Consider the following 21,490-nt stretch of genomic DNA (forward strand, 5'->3'; position numbering starts at 1 on the left):
AGCTTCCCGAGTAGCTGGGATTACAGGCACGCAACACCACACCTGGATAATTTTTTGTATCTTTAGTAGAGTTGGGGTTTCGCCATGTTGGGCAGGCTGGTCTCGAACTCCTGATTTCAGGTGATCCACCCACCTCGGCCTCCCAAAGTGCTGGGATTACAGGTATGAGCCACTGTGCCTGGCCAATGTGTGGTTTACTTTATCCCTAGTCCCTCTTCCACCCTTCCTGTTCTGAGTATCTAAAGGCTAATATATCACTCTGCATGCCTTTTCATACTCATGGCTCCCACTTGTAAGTGAGAACATGTAATTTTTGGTTTTCCACTCCTGTGTCACTTCACTTAGAATAATGCCTCCAGCTTCATCCAAGTTGCTGCAAAGACATTATTTCATTTTTTTAAGGGCTGAGTAGTATTCCACAGTGTATATATACCACATTTTCTTTATCCACTCATTAGTCAGTGGGCACTTAGTTTGGTTCCACATCTTTGCAATTGTGAATTGGGCTGCAATAAACATACATGTGCAAAGATTCTTTTCCTTTAATGACTTATTATCCTCTGGTTAGATACTCAGTACTGTAGTGGGGTTGCTGGATCAAATGGTAGATCTACATTTCGTTCTTTAAGTACTCTCCATACTGTTTTTCATAGAGGTCGTACTAATTTATAACCTTGCTTTTTGACTTTTTAATAATGGCCATTCTTGAAGGAGTAAGGTGGTATTGCACTGTAGTTTATTTATTTATTTATTTATTTTTTTATTATTGCACTGTAGTTTTAATTTGCATTTCTCCCCCTCCCCCAGGAGTTTTTAACTTGACAACACAGATACCAAGTTTTAGGTCCTCTCTAGTGATGAAACTGTTAGCCTGGAAACTGCTGCTAGTAATATTTCCAGCAGTGTGGAAGAAGTGAGTGTGGGAGAATACAGACTGTTCATTTGTTTTCACGCTGCTATGAAGACATACCCAAGACTGGGTAATTTACGAAGGAAAGAGGTTTAATTGACTCATTGTTTAGCATTGTTGGAGAGGCCTCGGGAAACCTACAACCATGGAGGAAGGAGAAGCAAACACATCCCGCTTCACATGGTTGCAGAGAGAAGTGTAGAGTGAAGTAGGGGAAACCCCCTTATAAAAACATCAGATCTTGTGAGAACTCATATCACAAGAATAGCATGGAAGTAACTGCCCCCATGATTCAATTACCTCCCACCAGCTCCCTCCTACAACACATGGGGATTATGGGAACTACGATTCTAGATGAGTTTTGGGTGGGGATGCAGCCAAACCCCATATCACCAGACAGCATGAAGACAGAAGCAGAGACTAAAAGGTGATCTGTTACTAGCTGAGTCACTGAGGTCTAGGTGCAACCTTGCCCTTCCTGAAGTATCGTTACAAGAGACAATACAATTTCCTCTTCCAGAACTAATTTGAATTGTGGTCAAACACATGAAACAAATCATCTTGACTAATACATACTAATACTAACACAAATTTCATTTCCAGTGTAATTTGTTTGTTTGCTTGCTTGCTTGCTTTTAAATATTTCCCTAAAGTATATGTTTGGGAGTAACTTCTATTTTAGGTATATTTTTGGGAGTGACTTAAAAATGATCTTTTCAGCTGGGCACGGTGGCTCACGCTTGTAATCCCAGCACTTTGGGAGGCCAAGGCAGGTGGATCACCTGAGGTCAGGAGTTTGAAGCCAGCTTGCCCAACATGGTGAAACCCTGTCTCTACTAAAAATTCAAAAAGTTAGCCGGGCATGGTGGCAGGCACCTGTAATCCCAGCTACTCGGGAGGCTGAGGCAGGAGAATCGCTTGAACCCGGGAGGTGGAGGTTGCAGTGAGCTGAGATTGCACCACTGCACTCCAGTCTGGGAGACAGAGTGAGACTGTCTCAAAAAATACATATATGTAATCTTTTCAGGAAACAATATGAGAGATATAACATGTTAGCATTAAAATTCACTTTTTTTCCTCCTTGGACAGGGCTTCTAGCGTCGTCTTGCACCTGTATTACAATAAGTAGTGAACACTGTGAAGTGCTGCTCAAATCCCCCTTCAGGACCGAAGAACTTTTTCCCTCCATTACTGGGAATAGTGCCAGCAAACATCTTTTTTTTTTTAATTTTTTTTTGAGGGTCCCAGCAGGTTATACTGTGTTTTTTACTCTTGTTATTCTTACACTGGGAATGGCAAGGAGCTTGACTTCACTTTTGCCCTGGCAGACAATCTTGAAATAATAATGTCAAATAAAAGATATTTTTATTTATTTGTTTTTTTATTTTTTTCTCTCTCAGGTTTATTTGTACAAACAGCATAGGAGGACCCCAGCCCCATGCAGATGGCAGTCCGGGGGGTCGCACCAGTCCTTCTCTCCTCATGTTGGCAGACAGAGGTCTCTACTCTGAAGCCTTTGTAGGGGCCTGGGTACCATTGGGAGCCTGAGCTGGAACTGAAGCTGGAGCTGCAGACTGGGCCTTGGTTTGATTTTTGGCCTTTGGCCGGCACAGCCTGAGCCCCTTGGCAATGCAGACATGAGCACGCTTCCCCAGCTTAAGGTGGGCAACGTAGGCAAGTCGATCGAGCTTGTGGCTGACACCCTTTGGGATCCTGGGCTTAACCTCCTTGGGTGTTACAAGGGCCTTGATGGCCTCGGCACATGCACTCATGGCTTTGGCCTTGCTGGCCTGCATTTTCTTCAGGCCCTTCTTATTGTGCTTTTTGGAAAAGTGCATGTTCCTCAGGAACTTGGGGTCCATCCCCTTAAGAAATTCATATCTTTGTGATCGGGGTTTCTTGATACCATTTCTGTACCATTTTCGAGACTGGTTGTGTGTGGTGTGGTTCTTGGACTTGGCCATGTCTGCACCTGAGCCGCAGCTTCCAAAGCGCCTAGAACTGGAAGAGCTATTTTTTTTTTTTAATTATACTTTAAATTCTGGGGTACATGCACAGAACGTGCGGGTTTGTTACATAGGTATACATGTGCCATGATGGTTTGGCACCCCATCATCTACATTAGGTACTTCTCCTAATGCTTCCCTCCCCTATCCCCCTACCCCTGACAGGCCCTAGTGTGTGATGTTCCCCTCCTTGTGTCCATGTGTTCTCATTGTTCAACACCCACTGATGAGTGAGAACATGAAGTGTTTGGTTTTCTGTTCTTGAGCTGATAACTTATTTAGGAATTTCCTCACCACCTTGCTCAAAGTCATACCTCTTCTGGAGGCAGCCTGCCTCCAGTGTCTGGAGTAGAGGCCTGACTCTCTCGTCAACTCGGGACAACTCTGGGAGGCCATCCTAGCTTCAGAGCGTCCCATGATGAACTGAGGAGTTTCTTGAGGCTCCACTGAAGTTCATCTTCTCCTGCCCAATCTATCTTTCTCCTTCCTTCCACAGACATTGCTCCCAAGACCACTCCCAATCCACTCCCAGCATTCTAATCTTCATCTCAGGGATACCGCCTTCTAAAGAACTCAACTGGCAGCACAATACTTTAAAAATCATCAAACTATGGGCCACGCACGGTGGCTCATGCCTATAATCCCAGCACTTTGGAAGGCCAAGGCGGGTGGATCATGAGGTCAGGAGTTTGAGATCAGCCTTAACAACATGGTGAACCCCCTTCTCTACTAAAAATACAAAAATTAGCTGGGCGTAGTGGCATGTGCCTATACTCTCAGCTACTCCCAACTACTCAGGAGGCTGAGGCAGTAGAATCACTTGAGCCCGGGAGGCAGAAGTTGCAGTGAGCCAAGATCACACCATTGCACTCCTGCCTGGCCACAGAGCAAGATTTTGTCTCAAAAAAAATTCATCAAACTATGAAAATATTATGGGGTCTTCTAAGAATGGCTCCTTAAATTTTCTTAGCACTCTGCTAAGCATTCCAGAGACAGAATAGAGGTATGAGGTATGCCCCCTGCCCTTAAGGAGCTCACAGTCTCACTGGAGACATATAGCTTAAACAGCCATCTTCATACAGCTCAACAGTGTGCTCAGATAAAGAAAGCTAAAATGAAGCCAAAATTAGTACAGAGTAGGTCATACATAAATATGAATGAATGAATGTGTTAATTGCTTAATAGGAAGAGACCTATGTGAGCTCAGATAGACCTTAAATTAACATTTATTTGAGGCCAAGCTGCATTTACCACTGCCATTTTACTTTTATTTATTAACCCAGTGCAGTGCGATTCTCCCAGTGGCCTTGGACCACCCAGCTCGCCCCACTTTCTCACTTGCAGTTCTTAAGAACAACAGTAGAAGCCAGGTGCAGTGGCTCGCACCTGGAATCCCAGCTACTAGGGAGGCTGAGGTGGGAGGATTGCTTGAGCCTAGGAATTCCAGGCTGCAGTGAGCCTGGGTGGCAGTATGAGACCTCATTATTTAAAATAATAATAGCAATAACTGTAGAATGCACTGGGAATGCACATCCTGAGGCAAGGAAGAACTGGCCAGAGATGCTCAGTCTCTGTTCCTTCTCCCTCACTCTTTGACACAGGATGTTTTTACATGCTTTAGCCCAGCAAGTCACATTACCCTGAAGTATAAAACCCAAGGCGTTTGCTGTCCAGACTTCCTCAGCTGCGATGCAGGTTGGATGCATGCAGATGAGAGTCCATCTGCCCTAGGTAACTTTCCTAAGTCTCGACAGAGCAACCTGTCCTGAATCCTAGGTGTCTGTTGTCCCTTGCTGCCTGTCTGTGAGTAATAAACTTGCTTCATAGAACTTGTGCATCCACGTGTTCTGTCTTGCTGGACCCAGGTAAGTAGTAAAAGCGCAGTCCAAGAAGCAGTGGGCTGAAGTGGAAGCAGGTGAGCCTGCTTTGCGCCCACTTTATCATTGCTTACTTTTCACAACAAAATATAAAATAACCAACCCGAGCAAAGACAAGACCCTACTAGAAGCTTTACTTTGATTTGGGACACGTCCTCAAAATAGGAGCCTGCCCTTTCCCCATGTTCCAGAATCTCACCTCTCATTCACTGTCTGAATGGCCAAGGTGGACCAAGGCTGTTGTCACCCCACAAATAACCTGTGAAGAAAGAGAGCCATTCTACAGCCAGTAATGATTGTAACATTGGTAATAATATCTTACATCAGTATAGTATTTTGTTGTCTCTGAACTGTGCCTTGCTTGATCCTCACATCATCCTGAGAGGCAAAAAGAATAGATATCATTGTACCCCCCTTCCACAGAGAAAGAAACTGAGGTTCAGAGATCTTACATGTTTGAGCCGGGCTCTGTTGAGGTCTTCTAACTCCTACTGCAGCCTTACTCCTATTGCAACTCTACCACCCCTGGTTTCTACATCTACTGTATTCTTGGAGTTCTGTTTCTTACAGCTCTCCCTCAACTGAGAGTTATGGTGTATGTCAGTAATAAGGGAATATATGTCTTTAGTTCTAGTGGCACAATTAGTTTTGGACTCAGTAAACATTAATCAAGCTTAACAAAACTGAATTTGTATTATCTTATACATTACTAAGAAATGATGCATTTGAAACACTATTCACAATAGCAAAGACATGGAATCAACCTAAAGGTCCATCTGTGGTAGACTTGATAAAAAAAAATGTGGTACACATATACCATGGAATACTATGCAGTCATAAAAAAGAATGAGATCATGTTCTTTACAGGAATATGGATGGAGCCATTATAATGGGAGGCCATTATCCTTAGCGAACTAACACAGGAACAAAAACTGAATACCTCATGTTTTCACTTACGAGTGGGAGCTAAATGATGAGAACACATGGACACATAGAGAGGAACAACACACACTGGGGCCTATCAGAGGGTGGAGGGTGAGAGAAGGTAGAGGATCAGGAAAAATAACTCATGGGTACTAGGCTTAATACCTGGGTAATGAAATAATCTGTGCAACCAACTCCCATAATGCAACTTATTTAACAAGCTGCACATGTACCCCTGAACTTTTTTAAAAAAAGTCAAATTAAAAAAGAAATGATGCATTTGAATATAAACCTTGAATTAAAAAGCAGAGAGAAGTTTGTCCCATTAATTACACCAATATTTGAACAAATATGTATATTGCATTCTAAAAGATAAATACCTTTAACTTTTATGTAGGGTACTATTTCCAATTAGACAATTTCTCAAGAGATAAAAACTAGATTGTATGGGAAACTTCTTTTTTATTTCTTTGCTGCTGCACAACATAACATTCTATTCTTAACTGAGATATACTTTTTTTTGGATGTCCACACTGGCAGGTCCCTTGTGAGGTGGAGGTGGGGCGGGGGTGAAATTGATGGGAAAAGAAATTGTGCCGTCAGCTCCTGCGATGCGCCTTCAACTCAAATTGGCTTGCAATTTCCTCCACATGTCTTCAGCCAGCATATGGCAAAAATATCAGTTCATTTTGCCTTCCCTTCATGAGTGAATTGAGGTCATCTCTTGTGCAGTTATTATTCTGTAAGGATTGTTCTGTAGGATGATTTGATTTCCTATTTTCTTGTCTACTCTTATTTCCACCTATATTTACATCTCATTGATTCTCAGGAATAATGTCTTACTCAGCTTCATTCCATCTGCTCATGTATATAATGAAGATTCTGTTTCTAATGCATTCTATTCCTGAGTCTGAGACGCATCACAGCAGTCCCACTTATGGTCAATATGACCTCGGCCAAGACAATTATCTACTTACTGGTTTTATCTTCCTTCTCTGTACAAAGGGGACAATTATAACTGTCCTGCTTCTTAATATGCTTTGAAAAAAAATCACAATAGATCTTTGAGAGGTGTGGATTTATTGTTCACGGTTGTGCATTCACACATAATTCCTGGAAGCCCTTGACATAGAGAACAGATTGTCATTTTGGATTAGTGGATGTTTAAAGATGGTACCTGAGAGAGTCATTCAGCTGATGCCGGAGCTATGGGACTGTCAAATAATTGTTTCTTGTGGTTCCCTTCTCATCAGTGAAAACTCACAATGAATAATAAAAACATGTTTACTTAACATAGACCCCAAAAGCAAGCTAGTGTTGAAAAAGTAAAGAGCAAATAAGGTAACCATTACTAGCCAGAAAAATTTGGTTTTGAATAAATGAAAGAATAAAAGAATACTGAATTGGGCATTGACTCTGCTATGTGAATGATTCTGCCATGTTTATTCAATATGAAAGGAACAAAGGATGACTGAAAAAAATTGTTTCTGCAGTGCTTTAGGCAACGCAAACATGGAAATTTGTGGGGGAAAACTGTATGTTGAAGTACTTTTGTAACTTGGAGGATTCTAGATGGGTTTAGATGGTTCTCTCTTGAATGTTAAGAACCTGCCATAAAAGGCAGTGTGGAAACGCTGGCTGTAGTATTATTGTCTCATTGGACGAGGTACTGCTGATTGTATAGGAGTTATTCATACTTTATAATATTGTTTTGATTCCTACGTAAAATAACTATGTATTTTAGGCCAGTGCGGTGGCTCATGCCTGTAGTCCCAGCACTTTGGGAGCCTGGCGATGGGATTACCTGAGCCCAGGAGTTTGAGACCAGTGTGCGCAACATGGCAAAACCCTGTCTCTACAAAAAATACAAAAATTAGCCAGGCATGTTGGCAGGCACCTGTAGTCCCAGCTACTCAGGAGGCTGAGGTGGAAGGATCACCTGAGTCTGGGAAGGTCAAGGCTGCAGTGAGCTGAAATCAGGCCACTGTACTCTAACTTGGGCAACAGAGTAAAGCTCTGTCTTTAAAAGAGGAAAAAAGAGTAAGTATTTTAAACTCCCTGGAGCTCATACTCCATACTTATGCCTGAGAAAATAGTAAGCAGGTTGGATAATTTGTTTTAAAATATTGACTCACGTAGGGGCCAGGCATGGTGGCTCACAGCTATAATTCCAGCAATTTGGGAGGCCAATGTGGGTGGTTCATTTGAGGTCAGGAGTTTGAGACCAGCCTGGCCAACATGGTAAAATGCCGTCTCTATTAAACACACACACACGCATACACACACACACACACACACACACACACACACATACACACACACACACACACACACATACACACACGCCATACATGGGGGAGTGTGCCTATAATCCCAGCTACTGGGGAGGCAGAGACATGAAAATTTCTTGAACCTGGAAGATAAAAGCCACAGTAAGCCAAAATCACTCCACTGCACTCCAGTCTAGGCAACAGAGAGAGACTCCATCTCAAAAAATACCCCAAAACTCTCAACTCACTTAAAGGTGCTTGTGTAAATGCTCATAACCTTTAATTGACTTTTTTTTCTGTGAAATAATAATAGTCCAAAATATAGAAAAATGTTTGTGCATTACAATATTTATTGCAGCTTTATATGTAGTCAAAAGCTTTTGCAAACAATCTAAATGTCCACTATTAAAAAGATGGTTTAGTAAATTATTATTTAAACATAGAGATAAGTTATGCTGCTGTTTAAAATAATGTTTTAAAAAACTAGTTAAAAATGAAAATGCCATGGCAAAATGTCAAAAAAATTCTAGATAAAAATTAATTTTACTATTGGAGCTCAACTCTGTGATGATGCACATGTTGATAAAGGTCTGAAAGTAAGCATGCCACAATGAGAACACAATGGTTTTGAACACTGAAATTAAGACTTGTTTATAAATGTACTTTCTAATTTTTCTGGAATCCATACATATTATATTTCGAGAAAAATTGAAGAAAAAAATTGATGAAAATTTTAAAGAAATGAAGTATTATTTTTTATTTTTATTTTTTGAGACAGAGTCTCACTCTGTTGCCCAGGCTGGAGTGCAGTGGTGGGATCTTAGCTCATTGCAACCCCTGCCTCCCTGGTTCAAGTGATTCTCCTGCCTCACCCTCCTGAGTAACTGGGACTACAGGCATGTGCCACCACACCCAGCTAATTTTTTGTATTTTTAGTAAAGATGGGGTTTCACCATGTTAGCCAGGATGGTCTCGATCTCCTGACCTCCTGATTCGCCCACTTTGGCCTCCCAAAGTGCTTGGATTATAGGCGTGAGCCACTGTGCCCAGCCTATTTTTAATAATCTGTCTTTCTAATAATTAATATTATCTGGTGGAATTTTGTGCCATGAGCAAGCCAATAACCCAATATCAGAAACTGGAGTAGGTACTGATAATCTGCAGCACCTATACCATATCATGTAAATGTCTTGCAACTTCTTGTCTACTACCTGTGAAAGCAGGCTGTCTATAACTGTTTTGTTTTTTGAGATGGAGTCTCTTGTTGCCTAGGCTGGATTGCAGTGGTGTGATCTCCACTCACTGCAGCTTCCATCTCTGGGGCTCAAGCAATTCTCCCGTCTCAGCCTTTCTAGTAGGGAGGGTTACAGGCACCTGCCACCATGCCCAACTTCTTTTGTATTCTTAGTAGAGATGGTGTTTCATCATGTTGGCCAGGCTGGTCTTGAACTCCTGACCTCAAGTGATCCACCCGCCTCAGCCTCTCAAAGCACTGGGACTACAAGGGTGAGTCACCACACCTGGTCTATGTTATTGACAAGATCTAGAAAAAAAATTCCCAGATGCCTTCTGTCATTACCTAAAGTAGTGGTTTATTTACAAATACCCGTCTAACTAAACACTTGGTACTCTATGTGTTATGGGTTGGGAAGCAAGACAGAGTAAGTAGCACAGAGTTTATGGTCTAATGAAAGAAGTAAATATGAAGTGATTAATCATTTGACCCAAAGCCAGAAATATGAGTGAGTGTTCGCTAAGCCACGTTGAGTGGCAAATAAGGCATGAGGCCATATATGCCCCAACTCTGGAGGCAAGAAGGTGAGTAGTAGTGTTCTCCAACAGCCAGGTCTTTTTCCTTTGCTTGCTTACAGAGGGCTCTACTTCTCAGTCCCTTTGTACTTGGGCGAGTAATGTGACTGTTTCTGTCCACTAAAATGTGAAATATACTAAAATATACAGCAATTGCAAGGTTAAGGCAGTCTCTTTCCTCTCCTGCCTTTAACCGAGGGGTCCATGCTTTCTAGAGGGTGCAGGCTATAGGATCATGTCTACATCACAGAGTCACCATATAGATAGCATCACCTTGGAAAGCTGCCTAGACCTGCAGCAGACTGTATTGACAAGAGATACATTTTTGTGTGTGCCTTGTTTCATAGAAGAAGTGTGCATCTAGAAATGACAATATTAATTTGCATCAGCTATGGATGATATCATTATGACATGGTCCCTATGGAGATGCATTCCACAGCATTTAAGTTCATACCAACTTACCTGATCTCAAATCTCCCCATTGTACACCTCTGGAAACATGTTTTTCTCAGCCCCATTTATTCAATTTCTGGTCAGTTTTCCCTCCCGGGCTGAATAAGTAGACTATACTTCTTAGTAGACTGCCACCAATCCCTAACTGTCTATTTCCACAACTCTTTCTTTGAAGGCTCCTCTAGTTAATGTAAAAATTACATGTTAATATCCCGCATGTTTCTCTGCTACACTTTTCTTTAACCCTGTCATCAAATATGTTTACCAAACATAAAATAAACAACATAAAAAGAAACCACAGGGGGGAAAAATACCACGCTTGTGACACACAGTCAATTAAACTCAGACGAGTACAGCAGTGAGCATTTGGGGCATGCTACCCACATACGCTTTGCCATGAGCACACAGATTATAGTCGGTTATGCCAGTTCTACCTGTCTGCATCTGTAATAACAGCTAATATTATATAGGGCATACTGGGTGTTAGCAGGTTAGAACCAGACCAACCACCTCCATGCATCATGCCAAACTCAGAACTGGAAGAACTACTTCCAGTTCCAACTGTGAATGTCTTAGGACTCACATAAGCCCTCCCCTCTGCTCTCTCTCTCTCTAAAAAACAAGCAAAAGAAATAATAATAATAAAAAAATTTTAAAGCAAAAAAATAAACAATAAAAATAAAAAAATATGAAAAAGAAAAGGACTCACATAAACACTTACATCTTCGTTCAGAACCAGAGTCAATCCCCACACTAAGAAACCAATCAATCCAAAGACTTTCCCCACTTTTGATATTTCAAGATCAACCACTGAACAAGAAAAATTATGCAGTCATTTTCCCTGATGTTTCAGAATTGAAATGTATTCTCTTGGGTCTGTAAGTTATGAAGTTCATTTGTTTATATCATAATACTATTTTTTTTTTAATGTGAGAAGCAGGCTTGTCCACAGTTTAGAAAACCCAACAAGGTTCAGCTGCTACCAGCCAGGACCCTTGAGCCAAACGGCTTTGGCGTGCATATCTGAGGGCCCTGTACACCTCTTCTGTTTGCAATTCCTGCCTTATAGTGGAGAGATAAATCATATTCTGGGTCTAAGATATGATTTCATTGAAGCTTCCAAGCACTGAATTTGATTTTTTCCTGAGAAAATTATATTTGACTGATATCTTTGGACTTTCTGATTAGACTTCTGTCACTAAAGGATCTTGGTCTTCATCCAAACTCAACTTTATCTTGTTCTGTCATCTCATAAATATTATTTGTCAATAATAGGAAAAACAATAGAGAATGATCCACAGATGGAGCCCTAATAAATCAAAGTCCATGACAAAAAGTAGCCCACCAAATTTGTGCTTATGGCCAAGATGAAGTCGTAAGAACAGATTTACCCTCTTGCCTGAAACAACCAACACAAAAGGACGAAATAGATGAAACAACATATTTTAGGTTACTAGGTATCCGGCAGCAATAAACACCGATTGCTGGCAGATGGGAAACAAATAAGGCGTGCGATGGTTGCCTCGGCTTTGGCCCGCAGCGCAGAAAACAGAACCGAAGAAGAGCTTCGAAGCATCCCTGAGTTGAGGAGATGGAGCTGAGAATCTGGAGAAGACAAAGTAGCTAGACTTTACAGGACAGAGTACCGAACACTGTTGCGGGGAAGGACCCATCCAAAATAATTAGAGCTAATAATAGTTGGTACTGACACAGGATGGGGAATAGTGCCCACTCCCACTAGTCAAAATTGACAAAGCATTTGGTAAAGCGTCTTGCCTTAGTTGTGAAGAATAATTAACCCTGCCCTAAGACCAATGAACAAATCTTAAAAGTAAGCCATGAAAGGATCAGACTGTGTTCAACTAATTTAACTACATCCCCAAAAAATGCTCAATAATCTATTATTATTATTATTTAATATTTTCTATTTCAATAGCTTTTGGGGTACAAATGGTTTTTGGTTATATTGATGAATTGCATAGTGGTAGAGTCTGAGATTTTTGTGTACCCATCGTCCAAGTATTATACATTTACCCAATATGTAATTTGTTATTCCTCATCCCACTTCTGCCCTCCTTTTTCTGACTCTGCAAAGTCCTATTATACCACTCTGTCTGCCTTTGTGTACCCATAACTTAGCTCTCACTTATAAGACAGAACATATTGTATTTGGTTTTCCATTCCTGAGTTACTTCACTTAGAATAGTGGACTCCAGCTCTATCCAGTTGCCGCAAAGACGATTTCATTCCATTTTATCACTGGGTAGTATTCCATGGCATATAGCCCACATTTTCTCTATTTACTCAGCGGTCAGTGGGTGCTTTAGTTGGTTCCATGTCTTCGCAATTGTGAACTGTGCTTCAATAAACATACCTTGTTGTATTAACATACAAGGTATCTTTTTGGTATAATGGCTTCTTTTCCTTCGGGTAAATACACAGTAATGGGATTGCTGGATCGAATGGTAGATCAACTTTGATTTATTTAAGAAATCTGGCCAGGCACAGTGGCTCACATCTGTAATCCCAGCACTTTGGGAGGCCAAGGTAGGTGGATCATGAGGTCAGGAGTTCAAGACCAGACTGGCTAACATGGTGAAATCTCACCTCTACTAAAAAAAAAAAAAAAAAAAAAAAATTAGTCGCACTGGGTGGCAGGCACCTGTAATCACAGCTACTTGAATGGCTGAGGCAGGAGAATCTCTTGAACCTGGGAAGTGGAAGTTGCAATGAGCTGAGATCATGCAACTGCGGTCCAGCCTGGGTAACAGAGCAAGGTTTTTTCTCAAAAAGGAAGGAAGGAAGACAGGGAGAAAGAGAGAGAAAGAGAGAGGGAGGGAAGGAAGGGAAGGAAGAAAGGGAGGCAGGCAGGCAGGCAAGAAGGAAGGAAGGGAGGGAGGGAGGGAAGGAAGAAGGAAGGAATCCCCATAGAGGTTGTACTAATTTATATTCTGACCAGCAGTTTATAATTGTTCCCTTTTCCCCACATCCTTGCCAACATCTATTGTTTTTTGACTTTTTAATAAGGGCCATTGTTGCAGTAATGATGTTGTATCTCATTGTGGCTTTAATCTGAATTTCTCTGATGATTAGTGATGTTGAGCATTTTTCATGCTTTTTGACCATTTTATATCTTCTTTTAAGAAATGTGTATTCATTAAAAAAATGTCTATTCACATTATTTGCCTATTTTTTGATGGGATTTTTTTTTTTAATTGCTGGTTTGTTTGAGGTCCTTGTAGGTTTTAGATATTAGTCCTTTGCTTAATGCATAGTTTGCAAATATTTTCTCTTATTCTGTGTTGTCTGGTAACTCTCATGAGTATTTATTTTGCTGTACAGAAGCTTTTTCATTTAATTAGGTCCCATATATTTATTTTTGTTTTTGTTGCATTTGCTTTTGGGATCTTGCTGGGCATGGTGGCTCACGCCTGTAATCCCAGCATTTTGGGAGGCCGAGGTGGGAGGATCACCTGGGGTCAGGAGTTTGACATTAGCATGACCAACATGGAGAAACCCCGTCCATACTAAAAATACAAAATCAGCTGGGCATGGAGGCACATGCCTGTATTCCCACCTACTCAGAAGGCTGAGGCAGGAGAATTGCTTGAACCCGGAAGGTGAAGGCTGTGGTGAACTGAGATTGCACCATTGCACTCCAGCCTGGGCAACAAGAGCAAAACTCCATGTCAAAATAAAATAAAATAAAATAAGGAAAGAAAGAAAGAAGGAAATTCTTTGCCTGTTTCAATGTACAGAAGTTTTTTTAGGTGGTCTTCTAGAATTTTTATGGTTTCAGATCTTAGATTTAAGTCTTTAATCCATCTTGAGTTGATTTTTGTGTAAGATGAGAGACAGGGGTCTTGTTTCATTATTCTGCATGTGAGTATCCAGGTATCCAGTTTTCCCAGCATCATTTATTAGTGAGGGTGTCCTTTCCCCAATTTATATTTTTGTATGCTTTGGCAAAGATCAGTTGACTATAAGTATTTGGCTTTATTTCTGAATTCTCTTTTCGGTTCCATTGGCCTATGTGTCTACTTTTATGCCAGTAACCATAACTTTGTAATGTAATTTGAAGTCAGTTAGTGTGATACATCCAGGTTTGTTCTTTTTTTTAGGGTTGCTTTAGCTATATGGGCTCTTTTTTTATTCTATGTGAATTTTAGGATTGTTTCTTCTAATTCTGTGAAAAATGATGCTGGTTTATTGATAGGAATTGCACTGAATCTGTAGATTGCTTGGGGCAGTATGTTCATTTTCATGATATTGATTCTTCCAATTTATGAACATGGGATGTGTTTCCATTTCTTTGTGTCACCTATGATTTATTTCAGTAGTATTTTGTAGTTCTTATTGTACTGAATTAACTTATCAATTAAATTTGGAGAGGTCTTTAGGGTTTTCTAGGCATACAATCATATCAACAGCAAACAGTGATAGGCTGACTTCCTCTTTTCCAATGTGGATGCTCTTCATTTCTCTCTCTTTCCTGATTGCTCTGGCTAGGACTTCCAGTATTATGTTGAATGGAAGTGGAAATTCTTGTCTCGTTCCCGTTTTCAGTGGGAATGCTTTCAACTTTTCCCTATTTAGTATGATGCTGGCTGTGGGATACATGGCTTTTGTTTTTTTGAAGTAAGTCCCTTCTATGCCAAGTTTGTTGAAGGTTTGATCATAAAAGGATACTGGATTTTATCAAATGCTTTTTTTCTATATATTGAGACGGTCACATGGTTTTTGGTTTTAATCCTGTTTATGTGATGTATCACGTCTATTGACTTGCATATATTAAACCATCCCTGCATTCCTGGGGCGAAACCCACTTGAACATGATGTATTATCTTTTTGATGTGCTGTTGGACTCAGTTAGTACTTTCTTGAGGAGTTTTACATCTATGTTCATCAGGGATATTGGACTATAGTTTTCTTTTTTTGTTATATCCTTACGTGGTTTGGACATCAGGGTAATCCTGGCTTCAAAGAATGAGTTAGGTAGGATTCCTTCCTTCCCTATTGGAATAACTTCAGTAGGATTGGTACCAATTCTTTGAATGACTGGTAAAATTCAGCTGCGAGTCCATCTTGCCCTGAGTTTTTTTTTGTTGGCAAATTTTTTACAACTGATTCAACCTCTCTGCTTGTTACTAGTCTGTTCAAGGTTTCTATTTCTTCCTGATTTAATCTAGGAAGATTAAATATGTATGTTTCCAGGAATGTATCTATTTCCTCTAGATTTTCTAATTTGTGTGCATAGAGGTGTTCATAGTAGTCTTGAATGATCTTTTGTATTTCTGTGGTGTCAATTATAATGTCTTCATTTTCATTTACAATTGAGCTTACTTGAATCTTCCCTCCTCATGGTTAAATGGTTAATCTTGCTAATGATCTATCAATTTTGTTTATCTTTTCAAAGAATCAACTTTTTGTTTCATTGATCTTTTGTATTTTTTTTCTTTGTTTCAATTTCATTTATGTCTGCGCTGATCTTTGCTATTTTTTCCCTCTACTCTAGCTTTGGATTTGGTTGGTTTGTTCTTGTTTATCTGGTTACTTGAGGTATGATGTTAGATTGTCAATTTTTGATCCTTCAGATTTTTTTATATAGGCATTTAGCATTATAAAGTTTCCTCTTAGCACTTCTTTTGCTATATCTCAGGGATTTTGATAACTAGTGTCATCATTATTATTCATTTCAAAAAATTTTTAAATTTCCACCTTGATTTTGTTGTTAACCTTGAAATCATTGGGGCATATTGTTTCATTTCCATGTGTTTGTATAGTTTTGAGGGCTCCTTTTGAAGTTGATTTCTAGTTTTATTCCACTGTAGTCTGTGCAGATAATTGATATGATTTCAATTTTTAAAAATTTACTAAGAATTCTTTTATGGCCTATCCTATGGTCTGTCTTGAAGAATGTTCCATGCATTGATGAGAAGAATGAATATACTTCAGTTCTTCTATAGAATGCTGTATCTGTTAGATTCATTTGTTCTAGAGTAGTTTAAGTCCATTGTTTCCTTGTTGACTTTCTATCTCAATTTCTCTAGTGCTAGCAATAGAGTGTTAAAGTTTCCCACAATGATTGTGTTGCTGTCTGTCTCATTTATTAGGTCCAGTAGAAAATGTTTTAGGAATCTGGGAACTCCAGATTTAGGTGCATATATATTTAAGATTGTAATTGCTTGTTGGATTGATCCTTTTACCATTATTTAATTATTTACTGTTGTTGCTTTAAATTCTGTTTCATTTGCTATAAGAATAGCTACACCTGGCTGGGCATGGTGGCTCATGCCTGTAATCCTAGCACTTTGGGAGGCCAAGGCGGGCAGATCACCTGAGGTCAGGAGTTTGAAACCAGCCTGGCCAACATGGCAAAATCCCATCTCTACTAAAAACTCAAAAAAAAAAAATTTTAGCCAGGCATGGTGGCAGGCGCTTGTAGTCCCAGCTGCTTGGGAGGCTGAGGCAGGAGGATTGTTTGAACCCAGGAGGTGGAGGGTTGCAGTAAGCCAAGATCACACCACTGCACTCCAGCCTGGGCAGCAGAGTAAGACTCTGTCTCCAAAACTTTTGGTTTCCATTTGCATGGAATATCTTTTTCCATCCATTTAATGTAAGTTTCTATGAATCCTTATGTGTTAGGTGAGTCGCTCTAAGACAAGAGATATGTGGTATGTGATTTTCTATCCATTTTGCCAATCTGTGATTGTTTTGTTTTGCTTTTTTTTTTGCAAAGTCTTGCTCTGTGACTCAAGCTGGAGTGCAGTGGCACAATCTCAGGCCACTGCAACCACTGCCTCCTGAATTCAAGCAATTCTCATGTCTCAGCCTCCTGAGTAGCTGGGCCCACAAGCGTGCACCACAATGCCTGGCTAATGTTTTATATTTTTAGTAGAGACAGGGTTTTGCCATGTTGGCAAGGCTGGTCTCAAACTCCTGCCCTTAAGTAATCCACCCACCTCCACCTCCCAAAGTATTGGAATTATAGGCATGAGCCACCAAGCCTGGCCCAATCTCTGTCTTTTAAGTAGAGCATTTAGGCCATTTATGTTCAACATTAATATTGAGATGTGAGGTATAATTCCAGTCATTAAGTTGATTGTTACCTAGGTATTTTGTTTTCTTTGTTGTGTTATTTTTTTATAGGCCCTGTAACTGTTATGCTTTTAGGATGTGCATATCAATGTTTTGTTTCAAGAGTTAGAACTCCTTTTAACATTTCTTGTAGAACCAGTTGGGTTAAGTGACAACTTCACTCAGCATTTGCTTGTCTGAAAATACTTTATTTTTCCTTCATTTATGAAACTTAGTTTTTGAGGATACAAAATACTTCTTTCATGACAGTGTTTTCTGTTTAAAGAGATTAAAGACAGGCCCCTGATCCCTTCTGGCTTGTAAAGTTTCTACTGTGAAGTCTGCTATTAGTTTGTTAAGTTTTCCTTTATTAGTTACCTGAGGCTTTTTCTCACTGCTCTTAGAATTCTTTTCTTCACATTGACTTTGGATAGCCCGATGGTTATAGGCCTTGGTGATGTCCTTTTTGCAATGAATCTCCCAGGAGTTCTTTGGAAGTTTTTCCCAATTATTCTCTCAAATAAGTCCATTTTACATAATCCCATATTTCTTAGAGACTTTGTTAATTTCTTTTGATTATTTTTTTAAAAAATTTTTGTCTGATTGGGCTAATTCGAAAACCTTATCTTGAAGCTCTGAAATTCTTTTTTCTACTTGGTCTAGTCTATTGTTAAAGCTTTCCGCTACATTCTATCATTCCCCAAATGTGTCTTTCATTTCCACATTTGGTTTTTCTAACTGGTTTTTCTTTAAAGTATCTATTTAGAATTTTTTTAATTCAGCTGGGTGCAGTGGCTCAAGCCTGTAATCCCAGCACTTTGGGAGGCTGAGGTGGGTGGATCACGAGGTCAGGAGTTCAAGACCAGCCTGACCAGCATGGTGAAACTCTGTCTCTAGTACAAATACAACAATTATCGGGGCTTGATGGCACATGCCTGTAATCCCAGCTACTCAGGAGGCTGAGGCAGGAGAATCACTTGAACCCGGGAGGCAGAGGTTGCAGTGAGCCAAGATTGTGCCACTGCACTCCAGCCTGAGCAACAGCATGAGACTGTCTCAAAAAAAAAAAAGAAAAATTTTAAATTCATATCCTGAATTAAAAAAAAATTATTTATGTTGATTTTCACCTTTCTCTTGTATCTCCTTGAGTAGCTTAATAGTAAACTTTTTGAAAAGCTATTTCAAAGAGTTTACCTTAGTTTTGATCCATTGCTGGAGAGCTTGTGTGATTTTTTGGTAGAGGACGGTGTTATAGAACATGGTTTTGTCATATTGCCAGAATTTTTTTTCTGGTTTCTTCTCATTTGGGTAGACTATTTCTTGTAATTATTATTGAATTTATTTTTGATTTTACTCTTTTTTAAAATTTCTCCCCCACCCCCGATTAGCAATATGACTTTAATGTTTATAGTTTACTGTAGCCTAATATGGCTCTTGGTGCTTCAGGGATGAAGACTCTGTTCCTTGGTTATATAGAGTCTTTGTATGATAGCCTTCTCAGATGCTGGTTATGGTAGCAGTGTGCTTATGTGAGCAAGTTCACTGTCTCCTATGAAGTTGGAATGGCAGAGGTCTCCTGAGGCTTTCTCATTCCCCCATGGTGTGCACTTTTAAAATTCATTTTTTACTCCAGTATTTTATTTACTGGATTGAATAGTTCAGGCTTCAGGCCAGTAGAGGAGGTGTCTCTGGGTAGAAACTGGTTATGGCTAAAGCAAGTAGGTAAATGCAATACCCAGTAGTGGGTAGAGGTTTCAGCTTTGGCAGAGGTGGCTGGGGTAGCTCTCAGTGAAATGCACTGAGGTCTTATCAGGGGGAAGAGCAGGAGCCACCTCAGCTCGACTGCAGGGCCAGCAGGAAAGCCATTCACCTCCCAATCACACTCCTGATCCAGTGTTTCAAACATTCAAATCAGGCAGATACCTCTTTTCATCTGCAGGAATGTTGATGTTCCAAGTAGACAGACTTTGTAACTCTACCTCTCATGCAAGCCTGAACCTCATGGGTACTCTTCCTGTAGTGATGCAGTCACCCTGAAGTTTTCTAGAAAGGCTGTCTATAGGTGCACCCATGCTAAGCTCCCATGGGAGAAGACCCAGATGTGTCTGCATTGATGGACTAGGGGGAAAAGAAATCCCCTTCTCCAAGATCTTTCACAAGTGCCAGGGCTGCCTGACTACGGGGGGAAAGCTGTAGACATCCCCCCTGAGCCCAGCACTGCACCTGTGCCTTTCTGAAAGAAACTTCTTGCCAGCAGAGAATTCTGGAACTCAAGGCCTGCTGTCTGAATTATTTTGTCCCACAGGGTGTTTTCTTGTTGTGATACACTCCCTTTTCTCCCAGAGGCAGAGGTCTCTGAGAGTCAGACTACTGTGAATGCTGTTGCTCCTCTGGGTCTAGCCACCCAATGGGGCTGCCACACTCCAGGCTGGTGTGGGGGCATGTCTGCAAGGGATCCAGTGATATAATCTGTCCTTAAGTCTCCCAGCAGTGGGTACCAGCACCAGCTCTGATGGGGATGGGCAGGGGAGTGACATAGATTGTGAGATTCCTTGGTTATAAATAGGCTTAGTGTGTTGACTTTTTCTCAAATGCTAATGTAGTAGTAATAATAATGAATTGGTCACGTGGACAAACTCAGAACCTCCTGGTTAACCAGGGTGCTGCAGGCAATGGTGATAGCTGAGGTCACACACAAATTTTCTCCATCCTAGGCTCTGTATTATTCTACCTGAGAACGCTGTAATCCAGCCAGGAGGTCATGTTTGCAAAAGAATGTCAGCTGTGGTAGTAGTGGATGGGATTTGTACTTGCCTTATGTCACTCAGGAGAGGTATTCTAGAATCTCAGGCAATAGGTGGGTCCATAAAGCTCCCAAAAGTTTGTATCCCTCATGTTAAGCTGCCAGGGTGGGTGGTGGAGCAAAGCCAGGTGGGAGCTGGGTCAGGCAGGTCCATGCTCTGGCTCTCCACATGCAGGGCAAGTAACCCCAGTAATGGCTGGGGGCCAGTTCTCTGGCTGCTCAGGTAATGTTCCAGGAAGAAGTGGAGCTGCCTGTGTTGCACAGAAGAGTTTGACAGCAAGTGGGGAATAGCAGGCAACAGTAAGCTGACCCACCTCCCACACGCTTAGAAAGGCAGGTCTCAGGCCAGTTACAGTGGCTCACACCTGTAATCCCAACACTTTGGGAGGCTGAGGTGGGCAAATCACTTGAGGTCATTAGTTTGAGACCAGCCTGGCCAACATGGTGAAGCCCCCATCTCTACTAAAAATGCAAAAATTAGCTGGGCATGGTGGCACATGCCTGTAGTCCCAGCTGAAGCAGGAGAATTGCTTAAACCCAGGAGGCGGAGGTTGCAGTGAGCCAAGATCACTCCACTGCACTCTAGCCTGGAAGACAGGGACTCCAACTCAAAAAAAAAAAAAAGGAAAGAAAAGAAAGTCCGGTCTCTCATACCTACAGTGTTACACTAGTAGCAGCTAGCTAAGTTCCAGGCAATCTGCACTTAAAACTCAAAACTGCCCCAGGCCATAAACCTTCCCTGTGGAGACAGCAACAGCGGCTTTCAGGCCATGCTCCTCCCAGTCCCAGCTCCTATACTTGTGGCTGTAGCATACTTCCCACTTGCCCCCAGTTCTGGCCAAGGGAATCTGTCCCCACTTGAAATTATATCATGAATTTCAGCTGGGAGCTATTCTCCACCTGCACCCACCACTTGAGTTAGTTGGCAGACTTCTGGGAGGTCCCTTGTGAGGTAGGACCAAAAATGACTTCCCTTAGTCTGTGCTGAAGACTGGGAGTGCACACAAGGCTCTTCCCACTGCTGGTCCTACTTTTATCCTCCCCATCACTCCCTAAATCAATTCCAGCACTCAGTAGGGTTATGCCCTTCCCCCATGGCCTGGATTAACTGGTTCCCCAGTGGGAGTGTATAACCTGGAGGCAGTTTATTTGCCTCTCAGATTCTGTAGACTTAGTTTTCCATCTGACTCATGGTGTAGGCTGCAACCCACCACTTCTTTCAGAGGGCCTGTGGTTTCTTTCAGTTTTTCTGTTTAGTTCCTGTGTTGCTTCTTGGAGAAAAGTTCACAGTGTGAAACATTACATGCTATTGTGTCTTTCCATTGGGGAGGAGCATGCTAACAATGTCTCCAATCTACCAT

This window comes from Sapajus apella, unplaced genomic scaffold (genome assembly GCF_009761245.1).
Source record: "Sapajus apella isolate SASKATOON/1434 unplaced genomic scaffold, GSC_monkey_1.0 scaffold6, whole genome shotgun sequence".
NCBI classification, from domain to species: domain Eukaryota; kingdom Metazoa; phylum Chordata; class Mammalia; order Primates; family Cebidae; genus Sapajus; species Sapajus apella.